The sequence below is a fragment of the Myxocyprinus asiaticus genome, chromosome 50, assembly GCF_019703515.2.
Source record: "Myxocyprinus asiaticus isolate MX2 ecotype Aquarium Trade chromosome 50, UBuf_Myxa_2, whole genome shotgun sequence".
NCBI classification, from domain to species: domain Eukaryota; kingdom Metazoa; phylum Chordata; class Actinopteri; order Cypriniformes; family Catostomidae; genus Myxocyprinus; species Myxocyprinus asiaticus.
In genome coordinates this window covers 23,897-50,862 of record NC_059393.1, presented here as the reverse complement: position 1 = coordinate 50,862, position 26,966 = coordinate 23,897, and positions in this window count along the sequence as shown.

The following is a 26,966-nucleotide window of genomic DNA, read 5'->3' as shown; positions in this document are numbered from 1 at the left end:
GTATTGGGTACTCGGATCTCCTTTTGCCCCAGGGTTAGGTCCTTTTTGGAGGGCTCTCGGGGAGGGGCAATGGAGGGAGACATGTTGTTTTAAATGTGTATGTTGTAGCCTTTTTGTTTTTGAACATATACTTTTTTTTAAATGTATTTCTAAATATTTTCTTCTGATTTATTGTTTGTTTGTGTGTCTTTGTCAATTGTATTTGACCACTGGTGTATCTGTTTGTGTTGGGTGGTGGGGTGGTTAATGTTTGGGAGGAAGGGTTGTAAATAATATAATGTGATTCCAAATATTATGATATTTTATATGTTATATGGAATCAATAAAATCTTTTAATAATTTTTTTTTTTTTTTTTTTTAAAAGACATGGATGCTTTTCAATCAACGCAGACCAACTGACTTCAACTCCTGGTTTTTTGGATAAGCTTTGAAATGGAAAAAACTGCTTGAGCTTTGCCATCCAATTTGTCAATTTTCATTTCTTTTGGTAATGTAAACAGTGTTCCATTTTATTTGAAACTCTCATTTCGCTTTTTGGACAATCTTCAGCACCTCTCTGTCTTGTGGAAGCTCTGTTATGTTGGTTAAATGACAGTTATTTTCTGAACTCAAGATCCTCAAACTGAATCAGAAAGTCATCCTTGAACTGGAGCTTCTTTAAGAATGCTTTTTAAGTGTTGAACTGAAGCAAGATTTTCTGATAAGTCCTCCTAAAAAAAATTATTTTTCCAAGACATCTGCTCTGTTGAGTAAAATCTCAAGAAAAGTGCAGATGCAGTCTGTACACAAACAAGGCAGCTGCCAGGATCGTCCTCTGATGGTGGTGTAATCTGTAGTGTTTTAGAAGGACCTCTTAGCTAATGTGTGGGGGCAAAATTGCACAGCTTCCACTGCATTCCAGACCTATGAAAAGAAAAATATGAATTTTAGATGGTGAAACATTTCTACTCAATTTTGACCCTAACTGATTACAATTACTTAAAAAAACTTTCTAACATTACATGCTAATGTTCTAAGTATCAACATTCATGGCAGAAATGAAATTAAACATTTAAAGGTGTCGTGAATTGGACTTTATTTTATTATATAATGTTTCTTGAGGTCCACGTATAATGTTAGTGTGATTTGTTCATTAAAAGTAGTCATAATTTAGGAATAATTTGTCATTTTCTATCCAGTTTTTGTGCCTCATTCAAATGGTCAGTTTCTTGGGGCGTGTGTCCTTGAAGACTTCGTCATAAACGCCCACTGCTGTGATTGGGTAACATCTTTGCATGTGGATAAGTGTACACGCACCCGCCAGTTCATGCTGGGGTTGTTTTGAAAACGTCATGGTTACTTCTGTAACCTCCGTTCCCTGATGGAGGGAATGAGACGTTGTGTCGATGTAGTGACACTAGGGGTCACACTTAGGAGCCCAAGACACCTCTGGTCTTTGATAAAAGGCCAATGAAAATTGGCGAGTGGTATTTGCATGCCACTCCCCCGGACATATGGGTATAAAAGGAGCTGGTATGCAAACACTCATTCAGGTTTTATGCTGAGGAGCCGATATAAGGTCCATTTCAGCAGGTAGTTCAGCGTTGTGGCAGGAGGAACACAACATCTCGTTCCCTCCATCAGGGAACGGAGGTTACACAAGTAACCATGACGTTCTCTATCTGTCACTCACTCAACGTTGTGTCGATGTAGTGACACTAGGGGTCCCTATAAGAAACGCCACAACTGGCTGAACTGTGTTACGTGAACTGGCGGTGTGTGGTGGGCAGGCTACTGTGTGCCTCATAGCCAGCACACCAGGTCGACACGTAACCTCCCCCAACATAGTTATGAGTGTCAAACAATCCTTTGGGGACAAGTTGACTACCCAAAAAGATAGAGACAGGCTGACCCAGTGTGGCCTCTTTTCCCCTTCTCTTTTCCCGCTCCATAAAAAAGAAGGGGGATTATCCAACTGGGCCGTCAGGTCCCGCCCAAGGGGAAGACACCGCGGAGACCACACCTCACCGAAAGAGGGGGGGGGTATTTAAGTGGAAGAATACATCACATGGTCTTTCTTCAAGGTAGAGCCTACCCAATGGGGGAGGAGTTACTACAATCATGGCGACTGGGGCAGAGGGGCTCTGCCCAAGGAAGACGCAGTTTGCCAACAGGGAAACGAATTAGCGGAAGATATATATATATATATAGCATGGGGTTAGTCTTACAGGGAACCACCACATGTGGAGCACCTACCCCAGAACAGGCCTCTTAGTTAGCACGTGTACTGGGCCGGCAGCGAGTCTCTCTGGAAACTCAACTGCCACAGGGCTCGGAGGAAGTCAACCAGGGAACAAAGTTTGTGAACACTACTGGGAATTAATGGCGCACGTCTTCAGCTCAAAAGGACGTGGAAGGCGCTATGTGCAAGTGATACACCCGGCCGGCTATATCCGCTTGTATTGCGTGCCACCACCTGGGACGAAACCGGTTCTACCCGGAAGTTGTAGAACCTTGCAAAGGTGTTGGGTGTTGCCCAGCCTGCTGCTCTGCAAATGTCTGTAAGAGAGGCACCCCTGGCCAGGGCCCAGGAGGCCGCTACACCCCTGGTAGAATGGGTTCGTTGCCTTACTGGGGGCGGCATGTCCTGGGCATGATATGCCATAGCTATGGCGTCAATGAGCCAGTAGGCGATCCTCTGCTTGGAGACAAGTCTTCCTTTCCGCTGTGCACCAAAGAAGACAAAGAGCTGCTCAGAGATTCTAAAGCTCTGCGTGCGATCCAAATGGATGCGTAAAGCGCGCACCGGACACAGCAACAGTATGTCTGGGTCTGCCTCCTTCTGGTTCAATGCTCGCATGTTCACCACCTGATCCCTAAACGGGGTCGTGGGAACCTTGGGCACATAGCCTGGTCGGGGTCTCAGGATCACGTGAGAGTAGCCCGGACCGAACTCCAGGCACGTTTTGCTGACAGAAAACACTTGCAGGTCTCCTACCCTCTTGATGGAAGTGAGCGCAGTCAGGAGGGCAGTCTTCAAGGAGAGTGCCTTAAGCTCAGCTGACTGCAAAGGCTCAAAGGGGGCTCTCTGTAGACCCTGAAGGACTACAGAGAGATCCCATGAGGGAACGAGGTGCGGTCTGGAGGGATTAAGCCTCCTGGCGCCTCTCAGGAACCTGATGATCAGGTCGTGCTTCCCTAAGGACTTGCCGTCGACTGCGTCGTGATGTGCTGCTATGGTAGCAATGTACCCCTTCAAGGTGGAAGGGGACAGCCACCCTTCCAACCTCTCCTGCAGGAAGGAAAGCACTGATCCAACTGCGCATCTCTGGGGGTCTTCCCGTCGGGAAGAACACCACTTGGCAAACAGACGCCACTTAAAGGCATACAGGCGCCTCTTAGAGGGGGCCCTAGCCTGAGTGATCATGTCTAACACCACGGGTGGTAAACCACTTAGGTCTTCCGCGTCCCATCCAGGGGCCAGACATGGTCGAGGGGGGCCTCGGTTAGGGCGTACCAGAGCGGGCAGTGGGGAGGATTCTTGGGAGGCGAACAGGTGCACCTGTGCCTGTCGAATCGACTCCAAATCAGCTGGAACACCTGAGGGTGGAGTCTCCACTCTCCCCTGAGGGTAACCTGTCATGACAGCGTGTCCGCTGTAGTGTTGAGGTTGCCCGGGATGTGAGTGGCTTGCAGCGACTTGAAGTGCCGCTGACTCCAGAGAAGGAGACGGCGGGCGAGTTGTGACATACAACGAGAGCGCAGACTGCCTTGGCGGTTGACATATGCTACCGTTGTCGTGTTGTCTGTCTGAACTAACACGTGCTTGCCCTGGATCAATGGCCGAAACCTCCGCAGGGCGAGCAGAATTGCCAACAACTCGAGGCAGTTGATGTGCCGTTGCAGTCGCGGACCCGTCCAGAGGCCGGCGGCTGCGTGCCATTTGCAAACAGTGCCCCAGCCCATTTTGGAGGCGTCTGTCGTGATCAGAACGCGCCTGGAGACCAGTGCGAGAGGAACACCTGCCTGTAGAAACGAGAGGTCGGTCTAAGGGCTGAAAATACGGTGACAGACCGGCGTGATGACCATGCAACGTGTCCCGTGGCGCCATGCCCATCTCGGGACTCGAGTCTGGAGCCAGTGCTGAAGTGGTCTCATATGCATCACCGCAAGTGTGGTGGCCACCGCCGAGGATGCCATATGCCCCAGGAGCCTCTGAAAAAGTTTTAGTTTCTGTTTGAACGCCTTCAAACAGGCCAGCACCAACTGGGCGCGCTCGTTCGTAAGGCGCGCCGTCAAGGAGACTGAGTCCAACTCCAAACTGAGAAAAGAGATGCGCTGAACCGGGAGGAGCTTGCGCTTTTCCCAGTTGACCCGAAGCCCTAGTCGGCTGAGGTGTGAGAGCACCAGGTCCCTGTGTGCACATAACATATCTCGAGAACGAGCTAGGATTAGCCAGTTGTCGAGATAGTTGAGAATGCAAATGCCCACCTCCCTTAACGGGGCAAGGGCAGCCTCTGCGACCTTCGTAAAAACGCGAGGAGACAGGGACAGGCCGAAAGGGAGAACCTTGCACTGATACACCTGACCCTCGAATGCAAACCGCAGGAAGGGTCTGTGTCGAGGAAGGCTCGAGATGTGGAAGTACGCGTCTTTCAGGTCTACCGCCGCAAACCAATTGCCGGACGCTCGCCAGAATGCGTTTTTGCGTCAGCATCTTGAACGGGAGTCTATGTAAGGCCCGGTTCAGTACTCGCAGGTCCAATTAGCTGCAACCCACCACCTTTTTTCGGTACGATGAAGTAGGGTTTGTAAAACCCCTTCTTCATCACGGCCGGAGGGACAGGTTCTGTCGTGCCCTTCTGTAGGATGGTAGCGATCTCCGCGCGCAAGGTATCAGCGTTTTCGTCCTTCACCAAGGTGAAGTGGACACCGCTGAACCTGGGCGGGTGCCTGGCAAACTTAATTGCGTAGCCGAGTTGGACAGCCCGGAGCAGCCATCGTGACGGATTGGAAAGCGCAAGTCATGCGTCCAAGTTCCGCACAAGGTGCACCAAAGGGACAACGTCATCGGACGCACCGGTAGGTGGGACGGAGCTCGAGCAGCCACACCACTTCGTGGCCGTGCTTAGTTTAAGGACATCGAAGCACTTACCTGGCTCCTTGTGACCACCCCCGGAACAGCCTGGGACGGGGGAGGGAAAAGGTCTGTCTTCGTAACTCGTGGAGACTGCCACATCGGGGGCAGCTGTGTGCCACAGCTGGGCCCTCAGGCGGGAAGACCACTGCTGGAGCGCCAATCCTGTAAGGACAAACCCCTGGACGGTAGTCGTGATGACGACCGTGCACACTGGGTATGTGACCCAGGGATGAAGGAAACCGCTCTTTTGCTGAACTGTTGGGTACCACAGCCACTTAGGCATGCGGCGAAATCAAACAAAAAGGCAACAAAAGATTCTCCACCCGGCCCTCCACTGGGGATGGAGTGGTCTTCTTAATAGCTCCAGGTGAGTGGGTTCTTCGTCCCTGGGTCGCCCATCTCAGGGGCGCTTTGACGACCTTCGTGGGTTCTTAGCGGCCGACTGTGAGACGGGTGGCTTCTGCTTCCTGCGGTGGGCTCCACGCCAGTGCCGGGCTGAAGGGGCGAGCTGTGGTAGAGCCAGTGCAGTCACCATAGGGGGCGACGGGCAGATGGGATGCGGGATCTTGAGCCGCGCCGGAGCAGGATATGCCGGATAGACTCCGTCTGCTGCTTCATCGCCAAGAACTGCTGGGCAAAGTCCTCAGTGATGTCGCCGAATAGGCCAGCCTGGGAAATGGGGGCAGCAAGGAACTGTGTCTTGTCGGCCTCACCCATCTCGACTAGGTTGAGCCAAAGGTGGTGGTCCTGGACCACTAATGTGGCCATCGTCCGCCCGAGAGACCGCACCGTGACCTTCGTCGCTCGGAGAGTGAGGTCGGTCGCCGAGCGCAGTTCCTGCATCAAATCCTTGTGTAGTTCTTTTAACGCCTTGGCTTGGTGGACCTGCAGGAGAGCCATGGTGTCTAGGGTGGAGGCGGCTTGTCCAGCAGCACTCTAGGCTTTAGCCATCAGGGATGACATGAACCTACAGAGCTTGGACGGGAGCTTAGAGCGTGCACGCCAGGTGGCGGCGCTCTGCGGGCATAGGTGCACCGCGAGCGCCTTATCCACAGGGGGAATCGCCGTATAGCCCCTGGCCGCCCCACCATCGAGGGTAGTGAGGGCGGGGGAACTGAGGAATCGGGACCGGGCAGTAAAAGCTGCCCCCCACGATTTCGTCAGCTCCTTGTGCACTTCCGGGAAGAAAGGCACTGGAGCGGGGCGTGGATGCTTTGAGCGGTGCCGCAAACCCAGGAACCAATCAGAGCTGCGAGGGTTCAGGGGAGAGCGGAGGGTTCCACTCTAACCCAAAGCTCACGGCCGCCCGGGAAAGCATGTCCGTCGTTTCTGCATCAGCCTGTGACAGGGCAATCGTCCCCGAGTGGGGAGAGCCCAGCTGAGGCTTCAGCATCCGACTGGATCAGCCCGCTCTCCAATGCTGCGCTCGAGAGCTCATCATCTTCGCGGGCTCCGAACAAAAGGCCAGACTCGCAGTGAGACGAGCCGGTGGACTCATCCTTCCTGCTGGGGAATGGGAGGTCCGCGGGGGATACCCGGCGGAGGCGATCCCACTGGGGTTCCCAAATCGCCCCCAGTGCTAGCCGCTCTGGTCTCAAACCCGTAGGTAGAAGGACCGAGGCAGGGAGCCGCTGGGGTGGCTTGCTTTTCTTACGAAAGCAAGCCGTGACAGCAACGTTGCCATGGTCATGTTCTCGCAGTGAGAACATGAACAATCCACGAACGCTGCCTCCATGACACGAAAGACAGCGATCATTACTATCCGAAGTTGAGATAACGACCGCACCCAGGAATAACACAATTGGAAAGGCATCTTTAAAAAGACGAGTCTTTTACACACACGCGTCTTTTACACACGTTCCGTGTGTGCCGCTCTTTTAGAGAAATAAAATCTTTCAGAAAATATACTTTTCTGCCGAAGTACCCAGGGGCGTTCTCTGCAGTGCACCAGTGCCACTCGCAAATTTTCATTGGCCTTTTACCAGTCATTGACCAGAGGATCAATCTGCACAACATCGAGTGAGTGACAGATACGGAACAAAAAAACAGTACCAGTAACAATGAAGCATTACAATATGTTGTAATGAATGCATTATAAGGGCTTAACAACCATTTCAATGAAAAAATCTGATTATCAACACAGAACTGTGCACATTTCATAAAACAGCTCTCAAAGGCCCAAAAGCAACTTTTTAAGCCCAGAAAGCTGTTTGGATTCGTTTTTCATCAAAATTCACTTCTTTTTCAATGAAATATGAAATTTCACTGATGTAACTCATTGGCAGCTATGCATAGCAAAAAAAACAGTTCCAGTCAAAATGCAGCATTACAACATGTTTGCACGCATTATAAGAGATAAACCATTTTTAAAGGAAGAATGTAAATTTCAACACAGACAGTGCACATTTTATTCAACAGATCTCAAAGGACCAAAAGCACAGATATTGCACATTTAATTAAACAGATCTCAAAGGCTCAAAAGCATCTTTTTAAGCCCAGAAAGCTGTTTGGACTCGTTTATCATCAGAATTCACTTCTTTTTCAATGAAACATGACATTACAGTAATGTCAATTAGTGGCATCTAAGCATTGCAAAAGAAAGCATTACCAGTCAAAATGTTTGCAAGCATTAGAAGAACTAAAGCATCATTTTAAAGGTAAGTATATCAACACAGAACAGTGCACATTTCATTAAACAAAGTCCCTAAAAAAACTTTGTCAGCCCGGAAACCTGTTTGGACTGGTTTATCATCAGAATTCACTTCTTTTTCAATGAAACATGACATTTCAGTAATGTCACTTATTTGCATCTAAGCACTGCAAAAGAAAGCTTTACCAGTCAAAATGTTTGAAAGCACTATAAGAGCTAAAGCATCATTTTAAAGGAAGAATTTAAAATTCAACACAGAAGGTGTGTTTTTCAAGCATCATTTTAAAGGAAGAATTTAAATTTCAAAAAATAGTGCACATTTCATGAAACGTCTCTCAAAGTTCCAAAAGCATCTTTTTAAGCCCAAAAAGCTGTTTGGACTCGTTATTCATCAAAATTCACTTCTTTTTCAATGAAAAATTACATTTCAGAAATGTCACATATTGGCATCTGAGCATTGCAAAAGGAACAGCTACTAGTCAAAATGTTTTTACGCACTATAATAGCTAATGCCTCATTTTAAAGGAAGAATGTAAATTTCAACACAAAACAGTGCACATTTCATGAAACAGCTCTCAAAGGTCCAAAAGCATCTTTTTATGCCCAGAAAGCTGTTTGGACTGGTTTTTCATCAGAATTCACTTCTTTTTCAATGAAACATGACATTTCACTAAAGTCACTCATTGGCAGCTATGCATTGCAAAAGAAAGCATTACTAGTCAAAATGTTTGAAAGCACTATAAGAGCTAAAGCATCATTTTAAAGGAAGATTCTAAATTTCAACACAGAACAGTGCACATTTCATTAAACAGATCTCAAATAACCAAAAGCAACTTTTTAAGCCCTGAAACCTGTTTGGACTGTTTTATCATCAGAATTCACTTCTGTTTCAATGAAACATGACATTTCAGTAATGTCACTTATTTGCATCTAAGCACTGCAAAAGAAAGCTTTACCAGTCAAAATGTTTGAAAGCACTATAAGAGCTAAAGCATCATTTTAAAGGAAGAATTTAAATTTCAAAACATACTGCACATTTCATGAAACGTCTCTCAAAGTTCCAAAAGCATCTTTTTAAGCCCAAAAAGCTGTTTGGACTCGTTATTCATCAGAAATCACTTCATTTTCAATGAAAAATTACATTTCAGAAATGTCACTCATTGGCAGCTATGCATTGCAAAAAACAAAAAACAAAAGGCCCATTCATAATGAAGCATTACAACATGTTTGAATGCATTATGAGGGCTTAACAATCATTTTAATGAAAAAAATCTGATTGTCAACACAGAACTGTACACATTTCATGAAACAGCTCTCAAAGGCCCTAAAGCAACTTTTTAAGCCCAGAAACCTGTTTGGACTCGTTTATAATCAGAATTCACTTCTTTTTCAATGAAATATGTCATTTCACTAATGTCACTCACTGGCAGTTATGCAATGCAAAAAACAGTTCCAGTCAAAATGCAGCATTAAAATATGTTTGCACACTTTTTAAGAGCTAAACCATCATTTTAAAGGAAGAATGTAAATTTCAACACAGATATTGCACATTTAATTAAACAGATCTCAAAGGCTCAAAAGCATCTTTTTAAGCCCAGAAAGCTGTTTGGACTCGTTTATCATCAGAATTCACTTCTTTTTCAATGAAACATGACATTACAGTAATGTCAATTAGTGGCATCTAAGCATTGCAAAAGAAAGCATTACCAGTCAAAATGTTTGCAAGCATTAGAAGAACTAAAGCATTATTTTAAAGGTAGTATATCAACACAGAACAGTGCACATTTCATTAAACAAAGTCCCTATAAAAACTTTGTCAGCCCGGAAACCTGTTTGGACTGGTTTATCATCAGAATTCACTTCTTTTTCAATGAAACATGACATTTCAATAATGTCACTTATTTGCATCTAAGCACTGCAAAAGAAAGCTTTACCAGTCAAAATGTTTGAAAGCACTATAAGAGCTAAAGCATCATTTTAAAGGAAGAATGTAAAATTCAACACAGACAGTGTGTTTTTCATTAAACAGCTCTCAAAGGCACAAAAGCAACCTTTTAATCTCCAGAAAGCTGTGTTGGTTCGATTTACATCAAAATTCACTTATTTTTCAATGGAATTTGAAATTTCACTGATGTCACTCATTGGGTGCTATGCAATCCAAAAAAAAAAAGACTAACAAGTCATAATGAAGCATTACAACACGTTTGCCCACATTATAAGAGATAAACCATTTTTAAAGGAAGAATGTAAATTTCAACACAGATATTGCACATTTAATTAAACAGATCTCAAAGGCTCAAAAGCATCTTTTTAAGCCCAGAAAGCTGTTTGGACTCGTTTATCATCAGAATTCACTTCTTTTTCAATGAAACATGACATTACAGTAATGTCAATTAGTGGCATCTATTCATTGCAAAAGAAAGCATTACCAGTCAAAATGTTTGCAAGCATTAGAAGAACTAAAGCATCATTTTAAAGGTAGTATCTAAATATCAACACAGAACAGTGCACATTTCATTAAACAAAGTCCCTATAAAAACTTTGTCAGCCCGGAAACCTGTTTGGACTGGTTTATCATCAGAATTCACTTCTTTTTCAATGAAACATGACATTTCAATAATGTCACTTATTTGCATCTAAGCTCTGCAAAAGAAAGCTTTACCAGTCAAAATGTTTGAAAGCACTATAAGAGCTAAAGCATCATTTTAAAGGAAGAATGTAAAATTCAACACAGACAGTGTGTTTTTCATTAAACAGCTCTCAAAGGCACAAAAGCAACCTTTTAATCTCCAGAAAGCTGTGTTGGTTCGATTTACATCAAAATTCACTTATTTTTCAATGGAATTTGAAATTTCACTGATGTCACTCACTGGGTGCTATGCAATCCAAAAAAAAAAAAAAAAAAAAGACTAACAAGTCATAATGGAAGGAAGAATTTAAATTTCAAAACATAGTGCACATTTCATGAAACGTCTCTCAAAGTTCCAAAAGCATCTTTTTAAGCCCAAAAAGCTGTTTGGACTCGTTATTCATCAGAATTCACTTCATTTTCAATGAAAAATTACATTTCAGAAATGTCACTCATTTACGCAGCTATGCATTGCAAAAAAAAAAAAAAAAAAGGCCCATTCATAATGAAGCATTACAACATGTTTGAATGCATTATGAGGGCTTAACAATCATTTTAATGAAAAAAATCTGATTGTCAACACAGAAATGTACACATTTCATGAAACAGCTCTCAAAGGCCCTAAAGCAACTTTTTAAGCCCAGAAACCTGTTTGGACTCGTTTATCATCAGAATTCACTTCTTTTTCAATGAAACATGACATTACAGTAATGTCAATAAGTGGCATCTAAGCATTGCAAAAGAAAGCATTACCAGTCAAAATGTTTGCAAGCATTAGAAGAACTAAAGCATCATTTTAAAGGTAGTATCTAAATATCAACACAGAACAGTGCACATTTCATTAAACAAAGTCCCTATAAAAACTTTGTCAGCCCGGAAACCTGTTTGGACTGGTTTATCATCAGAATTCTCTTCTTTTTCAATGAAACATGACATTTCAATAATGTCACTTATTTGCATCTAAGCACTGCAAAAGAAAGCTTTACCAGTCAAAATGTTTGAAAGCACTATAAGAGCTAAAGCATCATTTTAAAGGAAGAATGTAAAATTCAACACAGACAGTGTGTTTTTCATTAAACAGCTCTCAAAGGCACAAAAGCAACCTTTTAATCTCCAGAAAGCTGTGTTGGTTCGATTTACATCAAAATTCACTTATTTTTCAATGGAATTTGAAATTTCACTGATGTCACTCATTGGGTGCTATGCAATCCAAAAAAAAAAAAAAAAAAGACTAACAAGTCATAATGAAGCATTACAACACGTTTGCCCACATTATAAGAGATAAACCATTTTTAAAGGAAGAATGTAAATTTCAACACAGATATTGCACATTTAATTAAACAGATCTCAAAGCCTCAAAAGCATCTTTTTAAGCCCAGAAAGCTGTTTGGACTCGTTTATCATCAGAATTCACTTCTTTTTCAATGAAACATGACATTACAGTAATGTCAATTAGTGGCATCTAACCATTGCAAAAGAAAGCATTACCAGTCAAAATGTTTGCAAGCATTAGAAGAACTAAAGCATCATTTTAAAGGTAGTATATCAACACAGAACAGTGCACATTTCATTAAACAAAGTCCCTAAAAAAACTTTGTCAGCCCGGAAACCTGTTTGGACTGGTTTATCATCAGAATTCACTTCTTTTTCAATGAAACATGACATTTCACTAAAGTCACTCATTGGCAGCTATGCATTGCAAAAGAAAGCATTACTAGTCAAAATGTTTGAAAGCACTATAAGAGCTAAAGCATCATTTTAAAGGAAGATTCTAAATTTCAACACAGAACAGTGCACATTTCATTAAACAGATCTCAAATAACCAAAAGCAACTTTTTAAGCCCTGAAACCTGTTTGGACTGTTTTATCATCAGAATTCACTTCTTTTTCAATGAAACATGACATTTCAGTAATGTCACTTATTTGCATCTAAGCACTGCAAAAGAAAGCTTTACCAGTCAAAATGTTTGAAAGCACTATAAGAGCTAAAGCATCATTTTAAAGGAAGAATTTAAATTTCAAAACATACTGCACATTTCATGAAACGTCTCTCAAAGTTCCAAAAGCATCTTTTTAAGCCCAAAAAGCTGTTTGGACTCGTTATTCATCAGAAATCACTTCATTTTCAATGAAAAATTACATTTCAGAAATGTCACTCATTGGCAGCTATGCATTGCAAAAAACAAAAAACAAAAGGCCCATTCATAATGAAGCATTACAACATGTTTGAATGCATTATGAGGGCTTAACAATCATTTTAATGATAAAAATCTGATTGTCAACACAGAACTGTACACATTTCATGAAACAGCTCTCAAAGGCCCTAAAGCAACTTTTTAAGCCCAGAAACCTGTTTGGACTCGTTTATAATCAGAATTCACTTCTTTTTCAATGAAATATGTCATTTCACTAATGTCACTCACTGGCAGTTATGCAATGCAAAAAACAGATCCAGTCAAAATGCAGCATTAAAATATGTTTGCACACTTTTTAAGAGCTAAACCATCATTTTAAAGGAAGAATGTAAATTTCAACACAGATATTGCACATTTAATTAAACAGATCTCAAAGGCTCAAAAGCATCTTTTTAAGCCCAGAAAGCTGTTTGGACTCGTTTATCATCAGAATTCACTTCTTTTTCAATGAAACATGACATTACAGTAATGTCAATTAGTGGCATCTAAGCATTGCAAAAGAAAGCATTACCAGTCAAAATGTTTGCAAGCATTAGAAGAACTAAAGCATCATTTTAAAGGTAGTATCTAAATATCAACACAGAACAGTGCACATTTCATTAAACAAAGTCCCTATAAAAACTTTGTCAGCCCGGAAACCTGTTTGGACTGGTTTATCATCAGAATTCACTTCTTTTTCAATGAAACATGACATTTCAATAATGTCACTTATTTGCATCTAAGCACTGCAAAAGAAAGCTTTACCAGTCAAAATGTTTGAAAGCACTATAAGAGCTAAAGCATCATTTTAAAGGAAGAATGTAAAATTCAACACAGACAGTGTGCTTTTCATTAAACAGCTCTCAAAGGCACAAAAGCAACCTTTTAGTCTCCAGAAAGCTGTGTTGGTTCGATTTACATCAAAATTCACTTATTTTTCAATGGAATTTGAAATTTCACTGATGTCACTCACTGGGTGCTATGCAATCCAAAAAAAAAACAAAAAAAAAAGACTAACAAGTCATAATGAAGCATTACAACACGTTTGCCCACATTATAAGAGATAAACCATTTTTAAAGGAAGAATGTAAATTTCAACACAGATATTGCACATTTAATTAAACAGATCTCAAAGGCTCAAAAGCATCTTTTTAAGCCCAGAAAGCTGTTTGGACTCGTTTATCATCAGAATTCACTTCTTTTTCAATGAAACATGACATTACAGTAATGTCAATTAGTGGCATCTATTCATTGCAAAAGAAAGCATTACCAGTCAAAATGTTTGCAAGCATTAGAAGAACTAAAGCATCATTTTAAAGGTAGTATCTAAATATCAACACAGAACAGTGCACATTTCATTAAACAAAGTCCCTATAAAAACTTTGTCAGCCCGGAAACCTGTTTGGACTGGTTTATCATCAGAATTCACTTCTTTTTCAATGAAACATGACATTTCAATAATGTCACTTATTTGCTTCTAAGCTCTGCAAAAGAAAGCTTTACCAGTCAAAATGTTTGAAAGCACTATAAGAGCTAAAGCATCATTTTAAAGGAAGAATGTAAAATTCAACACAGACAGTGTGTTTTTCATTAAACAGCTCTCAAAGGCACAAAAGCAACCTTTTAATCTCCAGAAAGCTGTGTTGGTTCGATTTACATCAAAATTCACTTATTTTTCAATGGAATTTGAAATTTCACTGATGTCACTCACTGGGTGCTATGCAATCCAAAAAAAAAAAAAAAAAAAAAGACTAACAAGTCATAATGGAAGGAAGAATTTAAATTTCAAAACATAGTGCACATTTCATGAAACGTCTCTCAAAGTTCCAAAAGCATCTTTTTAAGCCCAAAAAGCTGTTTGGACTCGTTATTCATCAGAATTCACTTCATTTTCAATGAAAAATTACATTTCAGAAATGTCACTCATTTACGCAGCTATGCATTGCAAAAAAAAAAAAAAAAAAGGCCCATTCATAATGAAGCATTACAACATGTTTGAATGCATTATGAGGGCTTAACAATCATTTTAATGAAAAAAATCTGATTGTCAACACAGAAATGTACACATTTCATGAAACAGCTCTCAAAGGCCCTAAAGCAACTTTTTAAGCCCAGAAACCTGTTTGGACTCGTTTATAATCAGAATTCACTTCTTTTTCAATGAAATATGTCATTTCACTAATGTCACTCACTGGCAGCTATGCATTGCAAAAAAAACAGTTCCAGTCATAATGAAGCATTACAACATGTTTGCCCACATTATAAGAGATAAACCATTTTTAAAGGAAGAATGTAAATTTCAACACAGATATTGCACATTTAATTAAACAGATCTCAAAGGCTCAAAAGCATCTTTTTAAGCCCAGAAAGCTGTTTGGACTCGTTTATCATCAGAATTCACTTCTTTTTCAATGAAACATGACATTACAGTAATGTCAATTAGTGGCATCTAAGCATTGCAAAAGAAAGCATTACCAGTCAAAATGTTTGCAAGCATTAGAAGAACTAAAGCATCATTTTAAAGGTAGTATATCAACACAGAACAGTGCACATTTCATTAAACAAAGTCCCTAAAAAAACTTTGTCAGCCCGGAAACCTGTTTGGACTGGTTTATCATCAGAATTCACTTCTTTTTCAATGAAACATGACATTTCAGTAATGTCACTTATTTGCATCTAAGCACTGCAAAAGAAAGCTTTACCAGTCAAAATGTTTGAAAGCACTATAAGAGCTAAAGCATCATTTTAAAGGAAGAATTTAAAATTCAACACAGACAGTGTGTTTTTCAAGCATCATTTTAAAGGAAGAATTTAAATTTCAAAAAATAGTGCACACTTCATGAAACGTCTCTCAAAGTTCCAAAAGCATCTTTTTAAGCCCAAAAAGCTGTTTGGACTCGTTATTCATCAAAATTCACTTCTTTTTCAATGAAAAATTACATTTCAGAAATGTCACATATTGGCATCTAAGCATTGCAAAAGGAACAGCTACTAGTCAAAATGTTTTTACGCACTATAATAGCTAATGCCTCATTTTAAAGGAAGAATGTAAATTTCAACACAAAACAGTGCACATTTCATGAAACAGCTCTCAAAGGTCCAAAAGCATCTTTTTATGCCCAGAAAGCTGTTTGGACTGGTTTTTCATCAGAATTCACTTCTTTTTCAATGAAACATGACATTTCACTAAAGTCACTCATTGGCAGCTATGCATTGCAAAAGAAAGCATTACTAGTCAAAATGTTTGAAAGCACTATAAGAGCTAAAGCATCATTTTAAAGGAAGATTCTAAATTTCAACACAGAACAGTGCACATTTCATTAAACAGATCTCAAATAACCAAAAGCAACTTTTTAAGCCCTGAAACCTGTTTGGACTGTTTTATCATCAGAATTCACTTCTTTTTCAATGAAACATGACATTTCAGTAATGTCACTTATTTGCATCTAAGCACTTCAAAAGAAAGCTTTACCAGTCAAAATGTTTGAAAGCACTATAAGAGCTAAAGCATCATTTTAAAGGAAGAATTTAAATTTCAAAACATACTGCACATTTCATGAAACGTCTCTCAAAGTTCCAAAAGCATCTTTTTAAGCCCAAAAAGCTGTTTGGACTCGTTATTCATCAGAAATCACTTCATTTTCAATGAAAAATTACATTTCAGAAATGTCACTCATTGGCAGCTATGCATTGCAAAAAACAAAAAACAAAAGGCCCATTCATAATGAAGCATTACAACATGTTTGAATGCATTATGAGGGCTTAACAATCATTTTAATGATAAAAATCTGATTGTCAACACAGAACTGTACACATTTCATGAAACAGCTCTCAAAGGCCCTAAAGCAACTTTTTAAGCCCAGAAACCTGTTTGGACTCGTTTATAATAAGAATTCACTTCTTTTTCAATGAAATATGTCATTTCACTAATGTCACTCACTGGCAGTTATGCAATGCAAAAAACAGTTCCAGTCAAAATGCAGCATTAAAATATGTTTGCACACTTTTTAAGAGCTAAACCATCATTTTAAAGGAAGAATGTAAAATTCAACACAGACAGTGTGTTTTTCATTAAACAGCTCTCAAAGGCACAAAAGCAACCTTTTAATCTCCAGAAAGCTGTGTTGGTTCGATTTACATCAAAATTCACTTATTTTTCAATGGAATTTGAAATTTCACTGATGTCACTCATTGGGTGCTATGCAATCCAAAAAAAAAAAAAAAAGACTAACAAGTCATAATGAAGCATTACAACATATTTGCCCACATTATAAGAGATAAACCATTTTTAAAGGAAGAATGTAAATTTCAACACAGATATTGCACATTTAATTAAACAGATCTCAAAAGCTCAAAAGCATCTTTTTAAGCCCAGAAAGCTGTTTGGACTCGTTTATCATCAGAATTCACTTCTTTTTCAATGAAACATGACATTACAGTAATGTCAATTAGTGGCATCTAAGCATTGCAAAAGAAAGCATTACCAGTCAAAATGTTTGCAAGCATTAGAAGAACTAAAGCATCATTTTAAAGGTAGTATCTAAATATCAACACAGAACAGTGCACATTTCATTAAACAAAGTCCCTATAAAAACTTTGTCATCCCGGAAACCTGTTTGGACTGTTTTATCATCAGAATTCACTTCTTTTTCAATGAAACATGACATTTCAGTAATGTCACTTATTTGCATCTAAGCACTGCAAAAGAAAGCTTTACCAGTCAAAATGTTTGAAAGCACTATAAGAGCTAAAGCATCATTTTAAAGGAAGAATTTAAATTTCAAAACATACTGCACATTTCATGAAACGTCTCTCAAAGTTCCAAAAGCATCTTTTTAAGCCCAAAAAGCTGTTTGGACTCGTTATTCATCAGAAATCACTTCATTTTCAATGAAAAATTACATTTCAGAAATGTCACTCATTGGCAGCTATGCATTGCAAAAAACAAAAAACAAAAGGCCCATTCATAATGAAGCATTACAACATGTTTGAATGCATTATGAGGGCTTAATCATTTTAATGAAAAAAATCTGATTGTCAACACAGAACTGTACACATTTCATGAAACAGCTCTCAAAGGCCCTAAAGCAACTTTTTAAGCCCAGAAACCTGTTTGGACTCGTTTATAATCAGAATTCACTTCTTTTTCAATGAAATATGTCATTTCACTAATGTCACTCACTGGCAGTTATGCAATGCAAAAAACAGTTCCAGTCAAAATGCAGCATTAAAATATGTTTGCACACTTTTTAAGAGCTAAACATCATTTTAAAGGAAGAATGTAAAATTCAACACAGACAGTGTGTTTTTCATTAAACAGCTCTCAAAGGCACAAAAGCAACCTTTTAATCTCCAGAAAGCTGTGTTGGTTCGATTTACATCAAAATTCACTTATTTTTCAATGGAATTTGAAATTTCACTGATGTCACTCATTGGGTGCTATGCAATCCAAAAAAAAAAAAAAAGACTAACAAGTCATAATGAAGCATTACAACATATTTGCCCACATTATAAGAGATAAACCATTTTTAAAGGAAGAATGTAAATTTCAACACAGATATTGCACATTTAATTAAACAGATCTCAAAAGCTCAAAAGCATCTTTTTAAGCCCAGAAAGCTGTTTGGACTCGTTTATCATCAGAATTCACTTCTTTTTCAATGAAACATGACATTACAGTAATGTCAATTAGTGGCATCTAAGCATTGCAAAAGAAAGCATTACCAGTCAAAATGTTTGCAAGCATTAGAAGAACTAAAGCATCATTTTAAAGGTAGTATCTAAATATCAACACAGAACAGTGCACATTTCATTAAACAAAGTCCCTATAAAAACTTTGTCATCCCGGAAACCTGTTTGGACTGGTTTATCATCAGAATTCACTTCTTTTTCAATGAAACATGACATTTCAATAATGTCACTTATTTGCATCTAAGCACTGCAAAAGAATGCTTTACCAGTCAAAATGTTTGAAAGCACTATAAGAGCTAAAGCATCATTTTAAAGGAAGAATGTAAAATTCAACACAGACAGTGTGCTTTTCATTAAACAGCTCTCAAAGGCACAAAAGCAACCTTTTCATCTCCAGAAAGCTGCGTTGGTTCGATTTACATCAAAATTCACTTATTTTTCAATGGAATTTGAAATTTCACTGATGTCACTCACTGGGTGCTATGCAATCCAAAAAAAAAAAAAAAAAAAAGACTAACAAGTCATAATGAAGCATTACAACACGTTTGCCCACATTATAAGGGATAAACCATTTTTAAAGGAAGAATGTAAATTTCAACACAGATATTGCACATTTAATTAAACAGATCTCAAAGGCTCAAAAGCATCTTTTTAAGCCCAGAAAGCTGTTTGGACTCGTTTATCATCAGAATTCACTTCTTTTTCAATGAAACATGACATTACAGTAATGTCAATTAGTGGCATCTATTCATTGCAAAAGAAAGCATTACCAGTCAAAATGTTTGCAAGCATTAGAAGAACTAAAGCATAATTTTAAAGGTAGTATCTAAATATCAACACAGAACAGTGCACATTTCATTAAACAAAGTCCCTATAAAAACTTTGTCAGCCCGGAAACCTGTTTGGACTGGTTTATCATCAGAATTCACTTCTTTTTCAATGAAACATGACATTTCAATAATGTCACTTATTTGCATCTAAGCACTGCAAAAGAAAGCTTTACCAGTCAAAATGTTTGAAAGCACTATAAGAGCTAAAGCATCATTTTAAAGGAAGAATTTAAAATTCAACACAGACAGTGTGTTTTTCAAGCATCATTTTAAAGGAAGAATTTAAATTTCAAAAAATAGTGCACATTTCATGAAACGTCTTTCAAAGTTCCAAAAGCATCTTTTTAAGCCCAAAAAGCTGTTTGGACTCGTTATTCATCAAAATTCACTTCTTTTTCAATGAAAAATTACATTTCAGAAATGTCACATATTGGCATCTAAGCATTGCAAAAGGAACAGCTACTAGTCAAAATGTTTTTACGCACTATAATAGCTAATGCCTCATTTTAAAGGAAGAATGTAAATTTCAACACAAAACAGTGCACATTTCATGAAACAGCTCTCAAAGGTCCAAAAGCATCTTTTTATGCCCAGAAAGCTGTTTGGACTGGTTTTTCATCAGAATTCACTTCTTTTTCAATGAAACATGACATTTCACTAAAGTCACTCATTGGCAGCTATGCATTGCAAAAGAAAGCATTACTAGTCAAAATGTTTGAAAGCACTATAAGAGCTAAAGCATCATTTTAAAGGAAGATTCTAAATTTCAACACAGAACAGTGCACATTTCATTAAACAGATCTCAAATAACCAAAAGCAACTTTTTAAGCCCTGAAACCTGTTTGGACTGTTTTGTCATCAGAATTCACTTCTTTTTCAATGAAACATGACATTTCAGTAATGTCACTTATTTGCATCTAAGCACTGCAAAAGAAAGCTTTACCAGTCAAAATGTTTGAAAGCACTATAAGAGCTAAAGCATCATTTTAAAGGAAGAATTTAAATTTCAAAACATACTGCACATTTCATGAAACGTCTCTCAAAGATCCAAAAGCATCTTTTTAAGCCCAAAAAGCTGTTTGGACTCGTTATTCATCAGAAATCACTTCATTTTCAATGAAAAATTACATTTCAGAAATGTCACTCATTGGCAGCTATGCATTGCAAAAAACAAAAAACAAAAGGCCCATTCATAATGAAGCATTACAACATGTTTGAATGCATTATGAGGGCTTAACAATCATTTTAATGAAAAAAATCTGATTGTCAACACAGAACTGTACACATTTCATGAAACAGCTCTCAAAGGCCCTAAAGCAACTTTTTAAGCCCAGAAACCTGTTTGGACTCGTTTATAATCAGAATTCACTTCTTTTTCAATGAAATATGTCATTTCACTAATGTCACTCACTGTCAGTTATGCAATGCCAAAAACAGTTCCAGTCAAAATGCAGCATTAAAATATGTTTGCACACTTTTTAAGAGCTAAACCATCATTTTAAAGGAAGAAAGTAAAATTCAACACAGACAGTGTGTTTTTCATTAAACAGCTCTCAAAGGCACAAAAGCAACCTTTTAATCTCCAGAAAGCTGTGTTGGTTCGATTTACATCAAAATTCACTTATTTTTCAATGGAATTTGAAATTTCACTGATGTCACTCATTGGGTGCTATGCAATCCAAAAAAAAAAAAAAAAAGACTAACAAGTCATAATGAAGCATTACAACATATTTGCCCACATTATAAGAGATAAACCATTTTTAAAGGAAGAATGTAAATTTCAACACAGATATTGCACATTTAATTAAACAGATCTCAAAGGCTCAAAAGCATCTTTTTAAGCCCAGAAAGCTGTTTGGACTCGTTTATCATCAGAATTCACTTCTTTTTCAATGAAACATGACATTACAGTAATGTCAATTAGTGGCATCTAAGCATTGCAAAAGAAAGCATTACCAGTCAAAATGTTTGAAAGCACTATAAGAGCTAAAGCATCATTTTAAAGGAAGAATTTAAATTTCAAAACATAGTGCACATTTCATGAAACGTCTCTCAAAGTTCCAAAAGCATCTTTTTAAGCGCAAAAAGCTTTTTGGACTGGTTTTTCATCAGAATTCACTTCTTTTTCGATGAAATATGACATTTCACTAATGTCACTCATTGGCAGCTATGTATTGCAAAAAAAACAAAAAACAGGACCATTTATAATGAAGCATTACAACATGTTTGACTGCATTATGAGGGATAAACAATCATTTTAATGAAAAAAATCTGATTGTCAACACAGAACAGTGCACATGTCATTAAACAAAGTTCCTAAAAAAACTTTTTCAGCCCAGAAACCTGTTTGGACTGGTTTTTCATCAGAATTCACTTCTTTTTCGATGAAATATGACATTTCACTAATGTCACTCATTGGCAGCTATGTATTGCAAAAAAAACAAAAAACAGGCCCATTCATAATGAAGCATTACAACATGTTTGAATGCATTATGAGGGCTTAACAATCATTTAAATGAAAAAAAAAACTGATTATCAACACAGAACTACACACATTTCATGAAACAGCTCTCAAATGCCCTATAGCAACTTTTTAAGTCCAGAAAGCTTTTTGGACTGGTTTTTCATCAGAATTCACTTCTTTTTCGATGAAATATGACATTTCACTAATGTCACTCATTGGCAGCTATGCATTGCAAAAAAAACAAAAAACAGGCCAATTCATAATGAAGCATTACAACATGTTTGAATGCATTATGAGGGCTTAACAATCATTTAAATGAAAAAAAAATGATTATCAACACAGAACTGTACACATTTCATGAAACAGCTCTCAAATGCCCTATAGCAACTTTTTAAGCCCAGAAAGCTTTTTGGACTGGTTTTTCATCAGAATTCACTTCTTTTTCAATGAAATATGTCATTTCACTAATGTCACTCACTGGCAGTTATGCAATGCAAAAAACAATTCCAGTCAAAATGCAGCATTAAAATATGTTTGCACACTTTTTAAGAGCTAAACCATCATTTTAAAGGAAGAATGTAAAATTCAACACAGACAGTGTGTTTTTCATTAAACAGCTCTCAAAGGCACAAAAGCAAACTTTTAATCCCAGAAAGCTGTGTTGGTTCGATTTACATCAAAATTCACTTATTTTTCAATGAAACATGACATTACAGTAATGTCACTTATTTGCATCTAAGCATTGCAAAAGAAAGCATTACCAATCAAAATGTTTGCAAGCATTAGAAGAACTAAATCATCATTTTACAGGTAGTATCTAAATATCAACACAGAACAGTGCACATTTCATTAAAAAAAAGTCCCTAAAAAAACTTTGTCAGCCCGGAAACCTGTTTGGACTCGTTTATCATCAGAATTCACTTCTTTTTCAATGAAACATGACATTTCAGTAATGTCACTTATTTGCATCTAAGCACTGCAAAAGAAAGCTTTACCAGTCAAAATGTTTGAACGCACTATAAGAGCTAAAGCATCATTTTAAAGGAAGTATCTAAATTTCAACACAAAACAGTGCACATTTCATGAAACAGCTCTCAAAGGTCCAAAAGCATCTTTTTATGTCCAGAAAGCAGTTTTGGCTCGTTTTTCGTCAATATACACTTCTTTTTCTATGAAATTTCACTGATGGCTTTGCATTGCTATGCAACGCAAAAAACAGTACCAGTCACAATGAAGCATTACAACATGTTTGAATGCATTATGAGGGCTTAACAATCATTTTAATGAAAAAAATCTGATTGTCAACACAGAACTGTACACATTTCTTGAAACAGCTCTCAAAGGCCCTATAGCAACATTTTAAGCCCAGAAGCTGTTTGGACTGGTTTTTCATCAGAATTCACTTCTTTTTCGATGAAATATGACATTTCACTAATGTCACTCATTGGCAGCTATGCATTGCAAAAAAAACAAAAAACAGGCCCATTTATAATGAAGCATTACAACATGTTTGAATGCATTATAAGGGCTTAACAATCATTTTTATGAAAAAATCTGATTACCAACACAGAACTGTACACATTTTATGAAACAGCTCTCAAAGGCCCTATAGCAACTTCTTAAGCCCAGAAAGCTGTTTGGACTGGTGTTTCATCAGAATTCACTTCTTTTTCGATGAAATATGACATTTCACTAATGTCACTCATTGGCAGCTATGCACTGCAAAAAAAACAAAAAACAGGCCAATTCATAATGAAGCATTACAACATGTTTGAATGCATTATGAGGGCTTAACAATCATTTAAATGAAAAAAAAATGATTTTCAACACAGAACTGTACACATTTCATGAAACAGCTCTCAAATGCCCTATAGCAACTTTTTAAGCCCAGAAAGCTTTTTGGACTGGTTTTTCATCAGAATTCACTTCTTTTTCAATGAAATATAACATTTCAATAGTGTAACTCATTAGCAGCTATTCATTGCAAAAAAAGCATTACTAGTCAAAATGTTTTTACGCACTATAATAGCTAATGCCTCATTTTAAAGGAAGAATCTAAATTTCAACACAAAACAGTGCACATTTCATGAAACAGCTCTCAAAGGTCCAAAAGCATCTTTTTATGACCAGAAAGCAGTTTTGGTTCGTTTTTCGTCAATATTCACTTCTTTTTCAATGAAATATAAAATTTCACTCCAAACAGGAAATTGCTCAATGGCTCTGCATTGCTATGCAACGCAAAAAAACAGTACCAGTCACAATGAAGCATTACAACATGTTTGAATGCATTATACGGGCTTAACAGTCATTTTTATGAAAAAATCTGATTACCAACACAGAACTGTATACATTTCATGAAACAGCTCTCAAAGGCCCTATAGCAACTTCTTAAGCCCAGAAAGCTTTTTGGACTGGTTTTTCACCAGAATTCACTTCTTTTTCGATGAAATATGACATTTCACTAATGTCACTCATTGGCAGCTATGCATTGCAAAAAACAAAAAACAGGACCATTTATAATGAAGCATTACAACATGTTTGAATGCATTATGAGGGCTAAACAATCATTTTAATGAAAAAAATCTGATTGTCAACACAGAACAGTGCACATGTCATTAAACAAAGTTCCTAAAAAAACTTTTTCAGCCCAGAAACCTGTTTGGACTGGTTTTTCATCAGAATTCACTTCTTTTTCGATGAAATATGACATTTCACTAATGTCACTCATTGGCAGCTATGCATTGCAAAAAAAACAAAAAACAGGCCCATTTATAATGAAGCATTACAACATGTTTGAATGCATTATAAGGGCTTAACAATCATTTTTATGAAAAAATCTGATTACCAACACAGAACTGTACACATTTCATGAAACAGCTCTTAAAGGCCCTATAGCAACTTCTTAAGCCCAGAAAGCTGTTTGGACTGGTTTTTCATCAGAATTCACTTCTTTTTCGATGAAATATGACATTTCACTAATGTCACTCATTGGCAGCTATGCATTGCAAAAAAAACAAAAAACAGGCCCATTTATAATGAAGCATTACAACATGTTTGAATGCATTATAAGGGCTTAACAATCATTTTTATGAAAAAATCTGATTACCAACACAGAACTGTACACATTTTATGAAACAGCTCTCAAAGGCCCTATAGCAACTTCTTAAGCCCAGAAAGCTGTTTGGACTGGTTTTTCATCAGAATTCACTTAATAGCTAATGCCTCATTTTAAAGGAAGAATCTAAATTTCAACACAAAACAGTGCACATTTCATGAAACAGCTCTCAAAGGTCCAAAAGCATCTTTTTATGACCAGAAAGCAGTTTTGGTTCGTTTTTCGTCAATATTCACTTCTTTTTCAATGAAATATAAAATTTCACTCCAAACAGGAAATTGCTCAATGGCTCTGCATTGCTATGCAACGCAAAAAAACAGTACCAGTCACAATGAAGCATTACAACATGTTTGAATGCATTATACGGGCTTAACAGTCATTTTTATGAAAAAATCTGATTACCAACACAGAACTGTATACATTTCATGAAACAGCTCTCAAAGGCCCTATAGCAACTTCTTAAGCCCAGAAAGCTTTTTGGACTGGTTTTTCACCAGAATTCACTTCTTTTTCGATGAAATATGACATTTCACTAATGTCACTCATTGGCAGCTATGCATTGCAAAAAACAAAAAACAGGACCATTTATAATGAAGCATTACAACATGTTTGAATGCATTATGAGGGCTAAACAATCATTTTAATGAAAAAAATCTGATTGTCAACACAGAACAGTGCACATGTCATTAAACAAAGTTCCTAAAAAAACTTTTTCAGCCCAGAAACCTGTTTGGACTGGTTTTTCATCAGAATTCACTTCTTTTTCGATGAAATATGACATTTCACTAATGTCACTCATTGGCAGCTATGCATTGCAAAAAAAACAAAAAACAGGCCCATTTATAATGAAGCATTACAACATGTTTGAATGCATTATAAGGGCTTAACAATCATTTTTATGAAAAAATCTGATTACCAACACAGAACTGTACACATTTCATGAAACAGCTCTTAAAGGCCCTATAGCAACTTCTTAAGCCCAGAAAGCTGTTTGGACTGGTTTTTCATCAGAATTCACTTCTTTTTCGATGAAATATGACATTTCACTAATGTCACTCATTGGCAGCTATGCATTGCAAAAAAAACAAAAAACAGGCCAATTCATAATGAAGCATTACAACATGTTTGAATGCATTATGAGGGCTTAACAATCATTTAAATGAAAAAAAAATGATTATCAACACAGAACTGTACACATTTCATGAAACAGCTCTCAAATGCCCTATAGCAACTTTTTAAGCCCAGAAAGCTTTTTGGACTGGTTTTTCATCAGAATTCACTTCTTTTTCAATGAAATATAACATTTCAATAATGTAACTCATTAGCAGCTATTCATTGCAAAAAAAAGCATTACTAGTCAAAATGTTTTTACGCACTATAATAGCTAATGCCTCATTTTAAAGGAAGAATCTAAATTTCAACACAAAACAGTGCACATTTCATGAAACAGCTCTCAAAGGTCCAAAAGCATCTTTTTATGACCAGAAAGCAGTTTTGGTTCGTTTTTCGTCAATATTCACTTCTTTTTCAATGAAATATAAAATTTCACTCCAAACAGGAAATTGCTCAATGGATCTGCATTGCTATGCAACGCAAAAAACAGTACCAGTCACAATGAAGCATTACAACATGTTTGAATGCATTATAAGGGCTTAACAGTCATTTTTATGAAAGAATCTGATTACCAACACAGAACTGTATACATTTCATGAAACAGCTCTCAAAGGCCCTATAGCAACTTCTTAAGCCCAGAAAGCTTTTTGGACGAAATATGAAATATGACATTTCACTAATGTCACTCATTGGCAGCTATGCATTGCAAAAAACAAAAAACAGGACCATTTATAATGAAGCATTACAACATGTTTGAATGCATTATGAGGGCTAAACAATCATTTTAATGAAAAAAATCTGATTGTCAACACAGAACAGTGCACATGTCATTAATCAAAGTTCCTAAAAAAACTTTTTCAGCCCAGAAACCTGTTTGGACTGGTTTTTCATCAGAATTCACTTCTTTTTCGATGAAATATGACATTTCACTAATGTCACTCATTGGCAGCTATGCATTGCAAAAAACAAAAAACAGGACCATTTATAATGAAGCATTTCAACATGTTTGAATGCATTATGAGGGCTTAACAATCATTTAAATGAAAAAAACTGATTATCAACACAGAACTGTACACATTTTATGAAACAGCTCTCAAAGGCCCTATAGCAACTTCTTAAGCCCAGAAAGCTGTTTGGACTGGTTTTTCATCAGAATTCACTTCTTTTTCGATGAAATATGA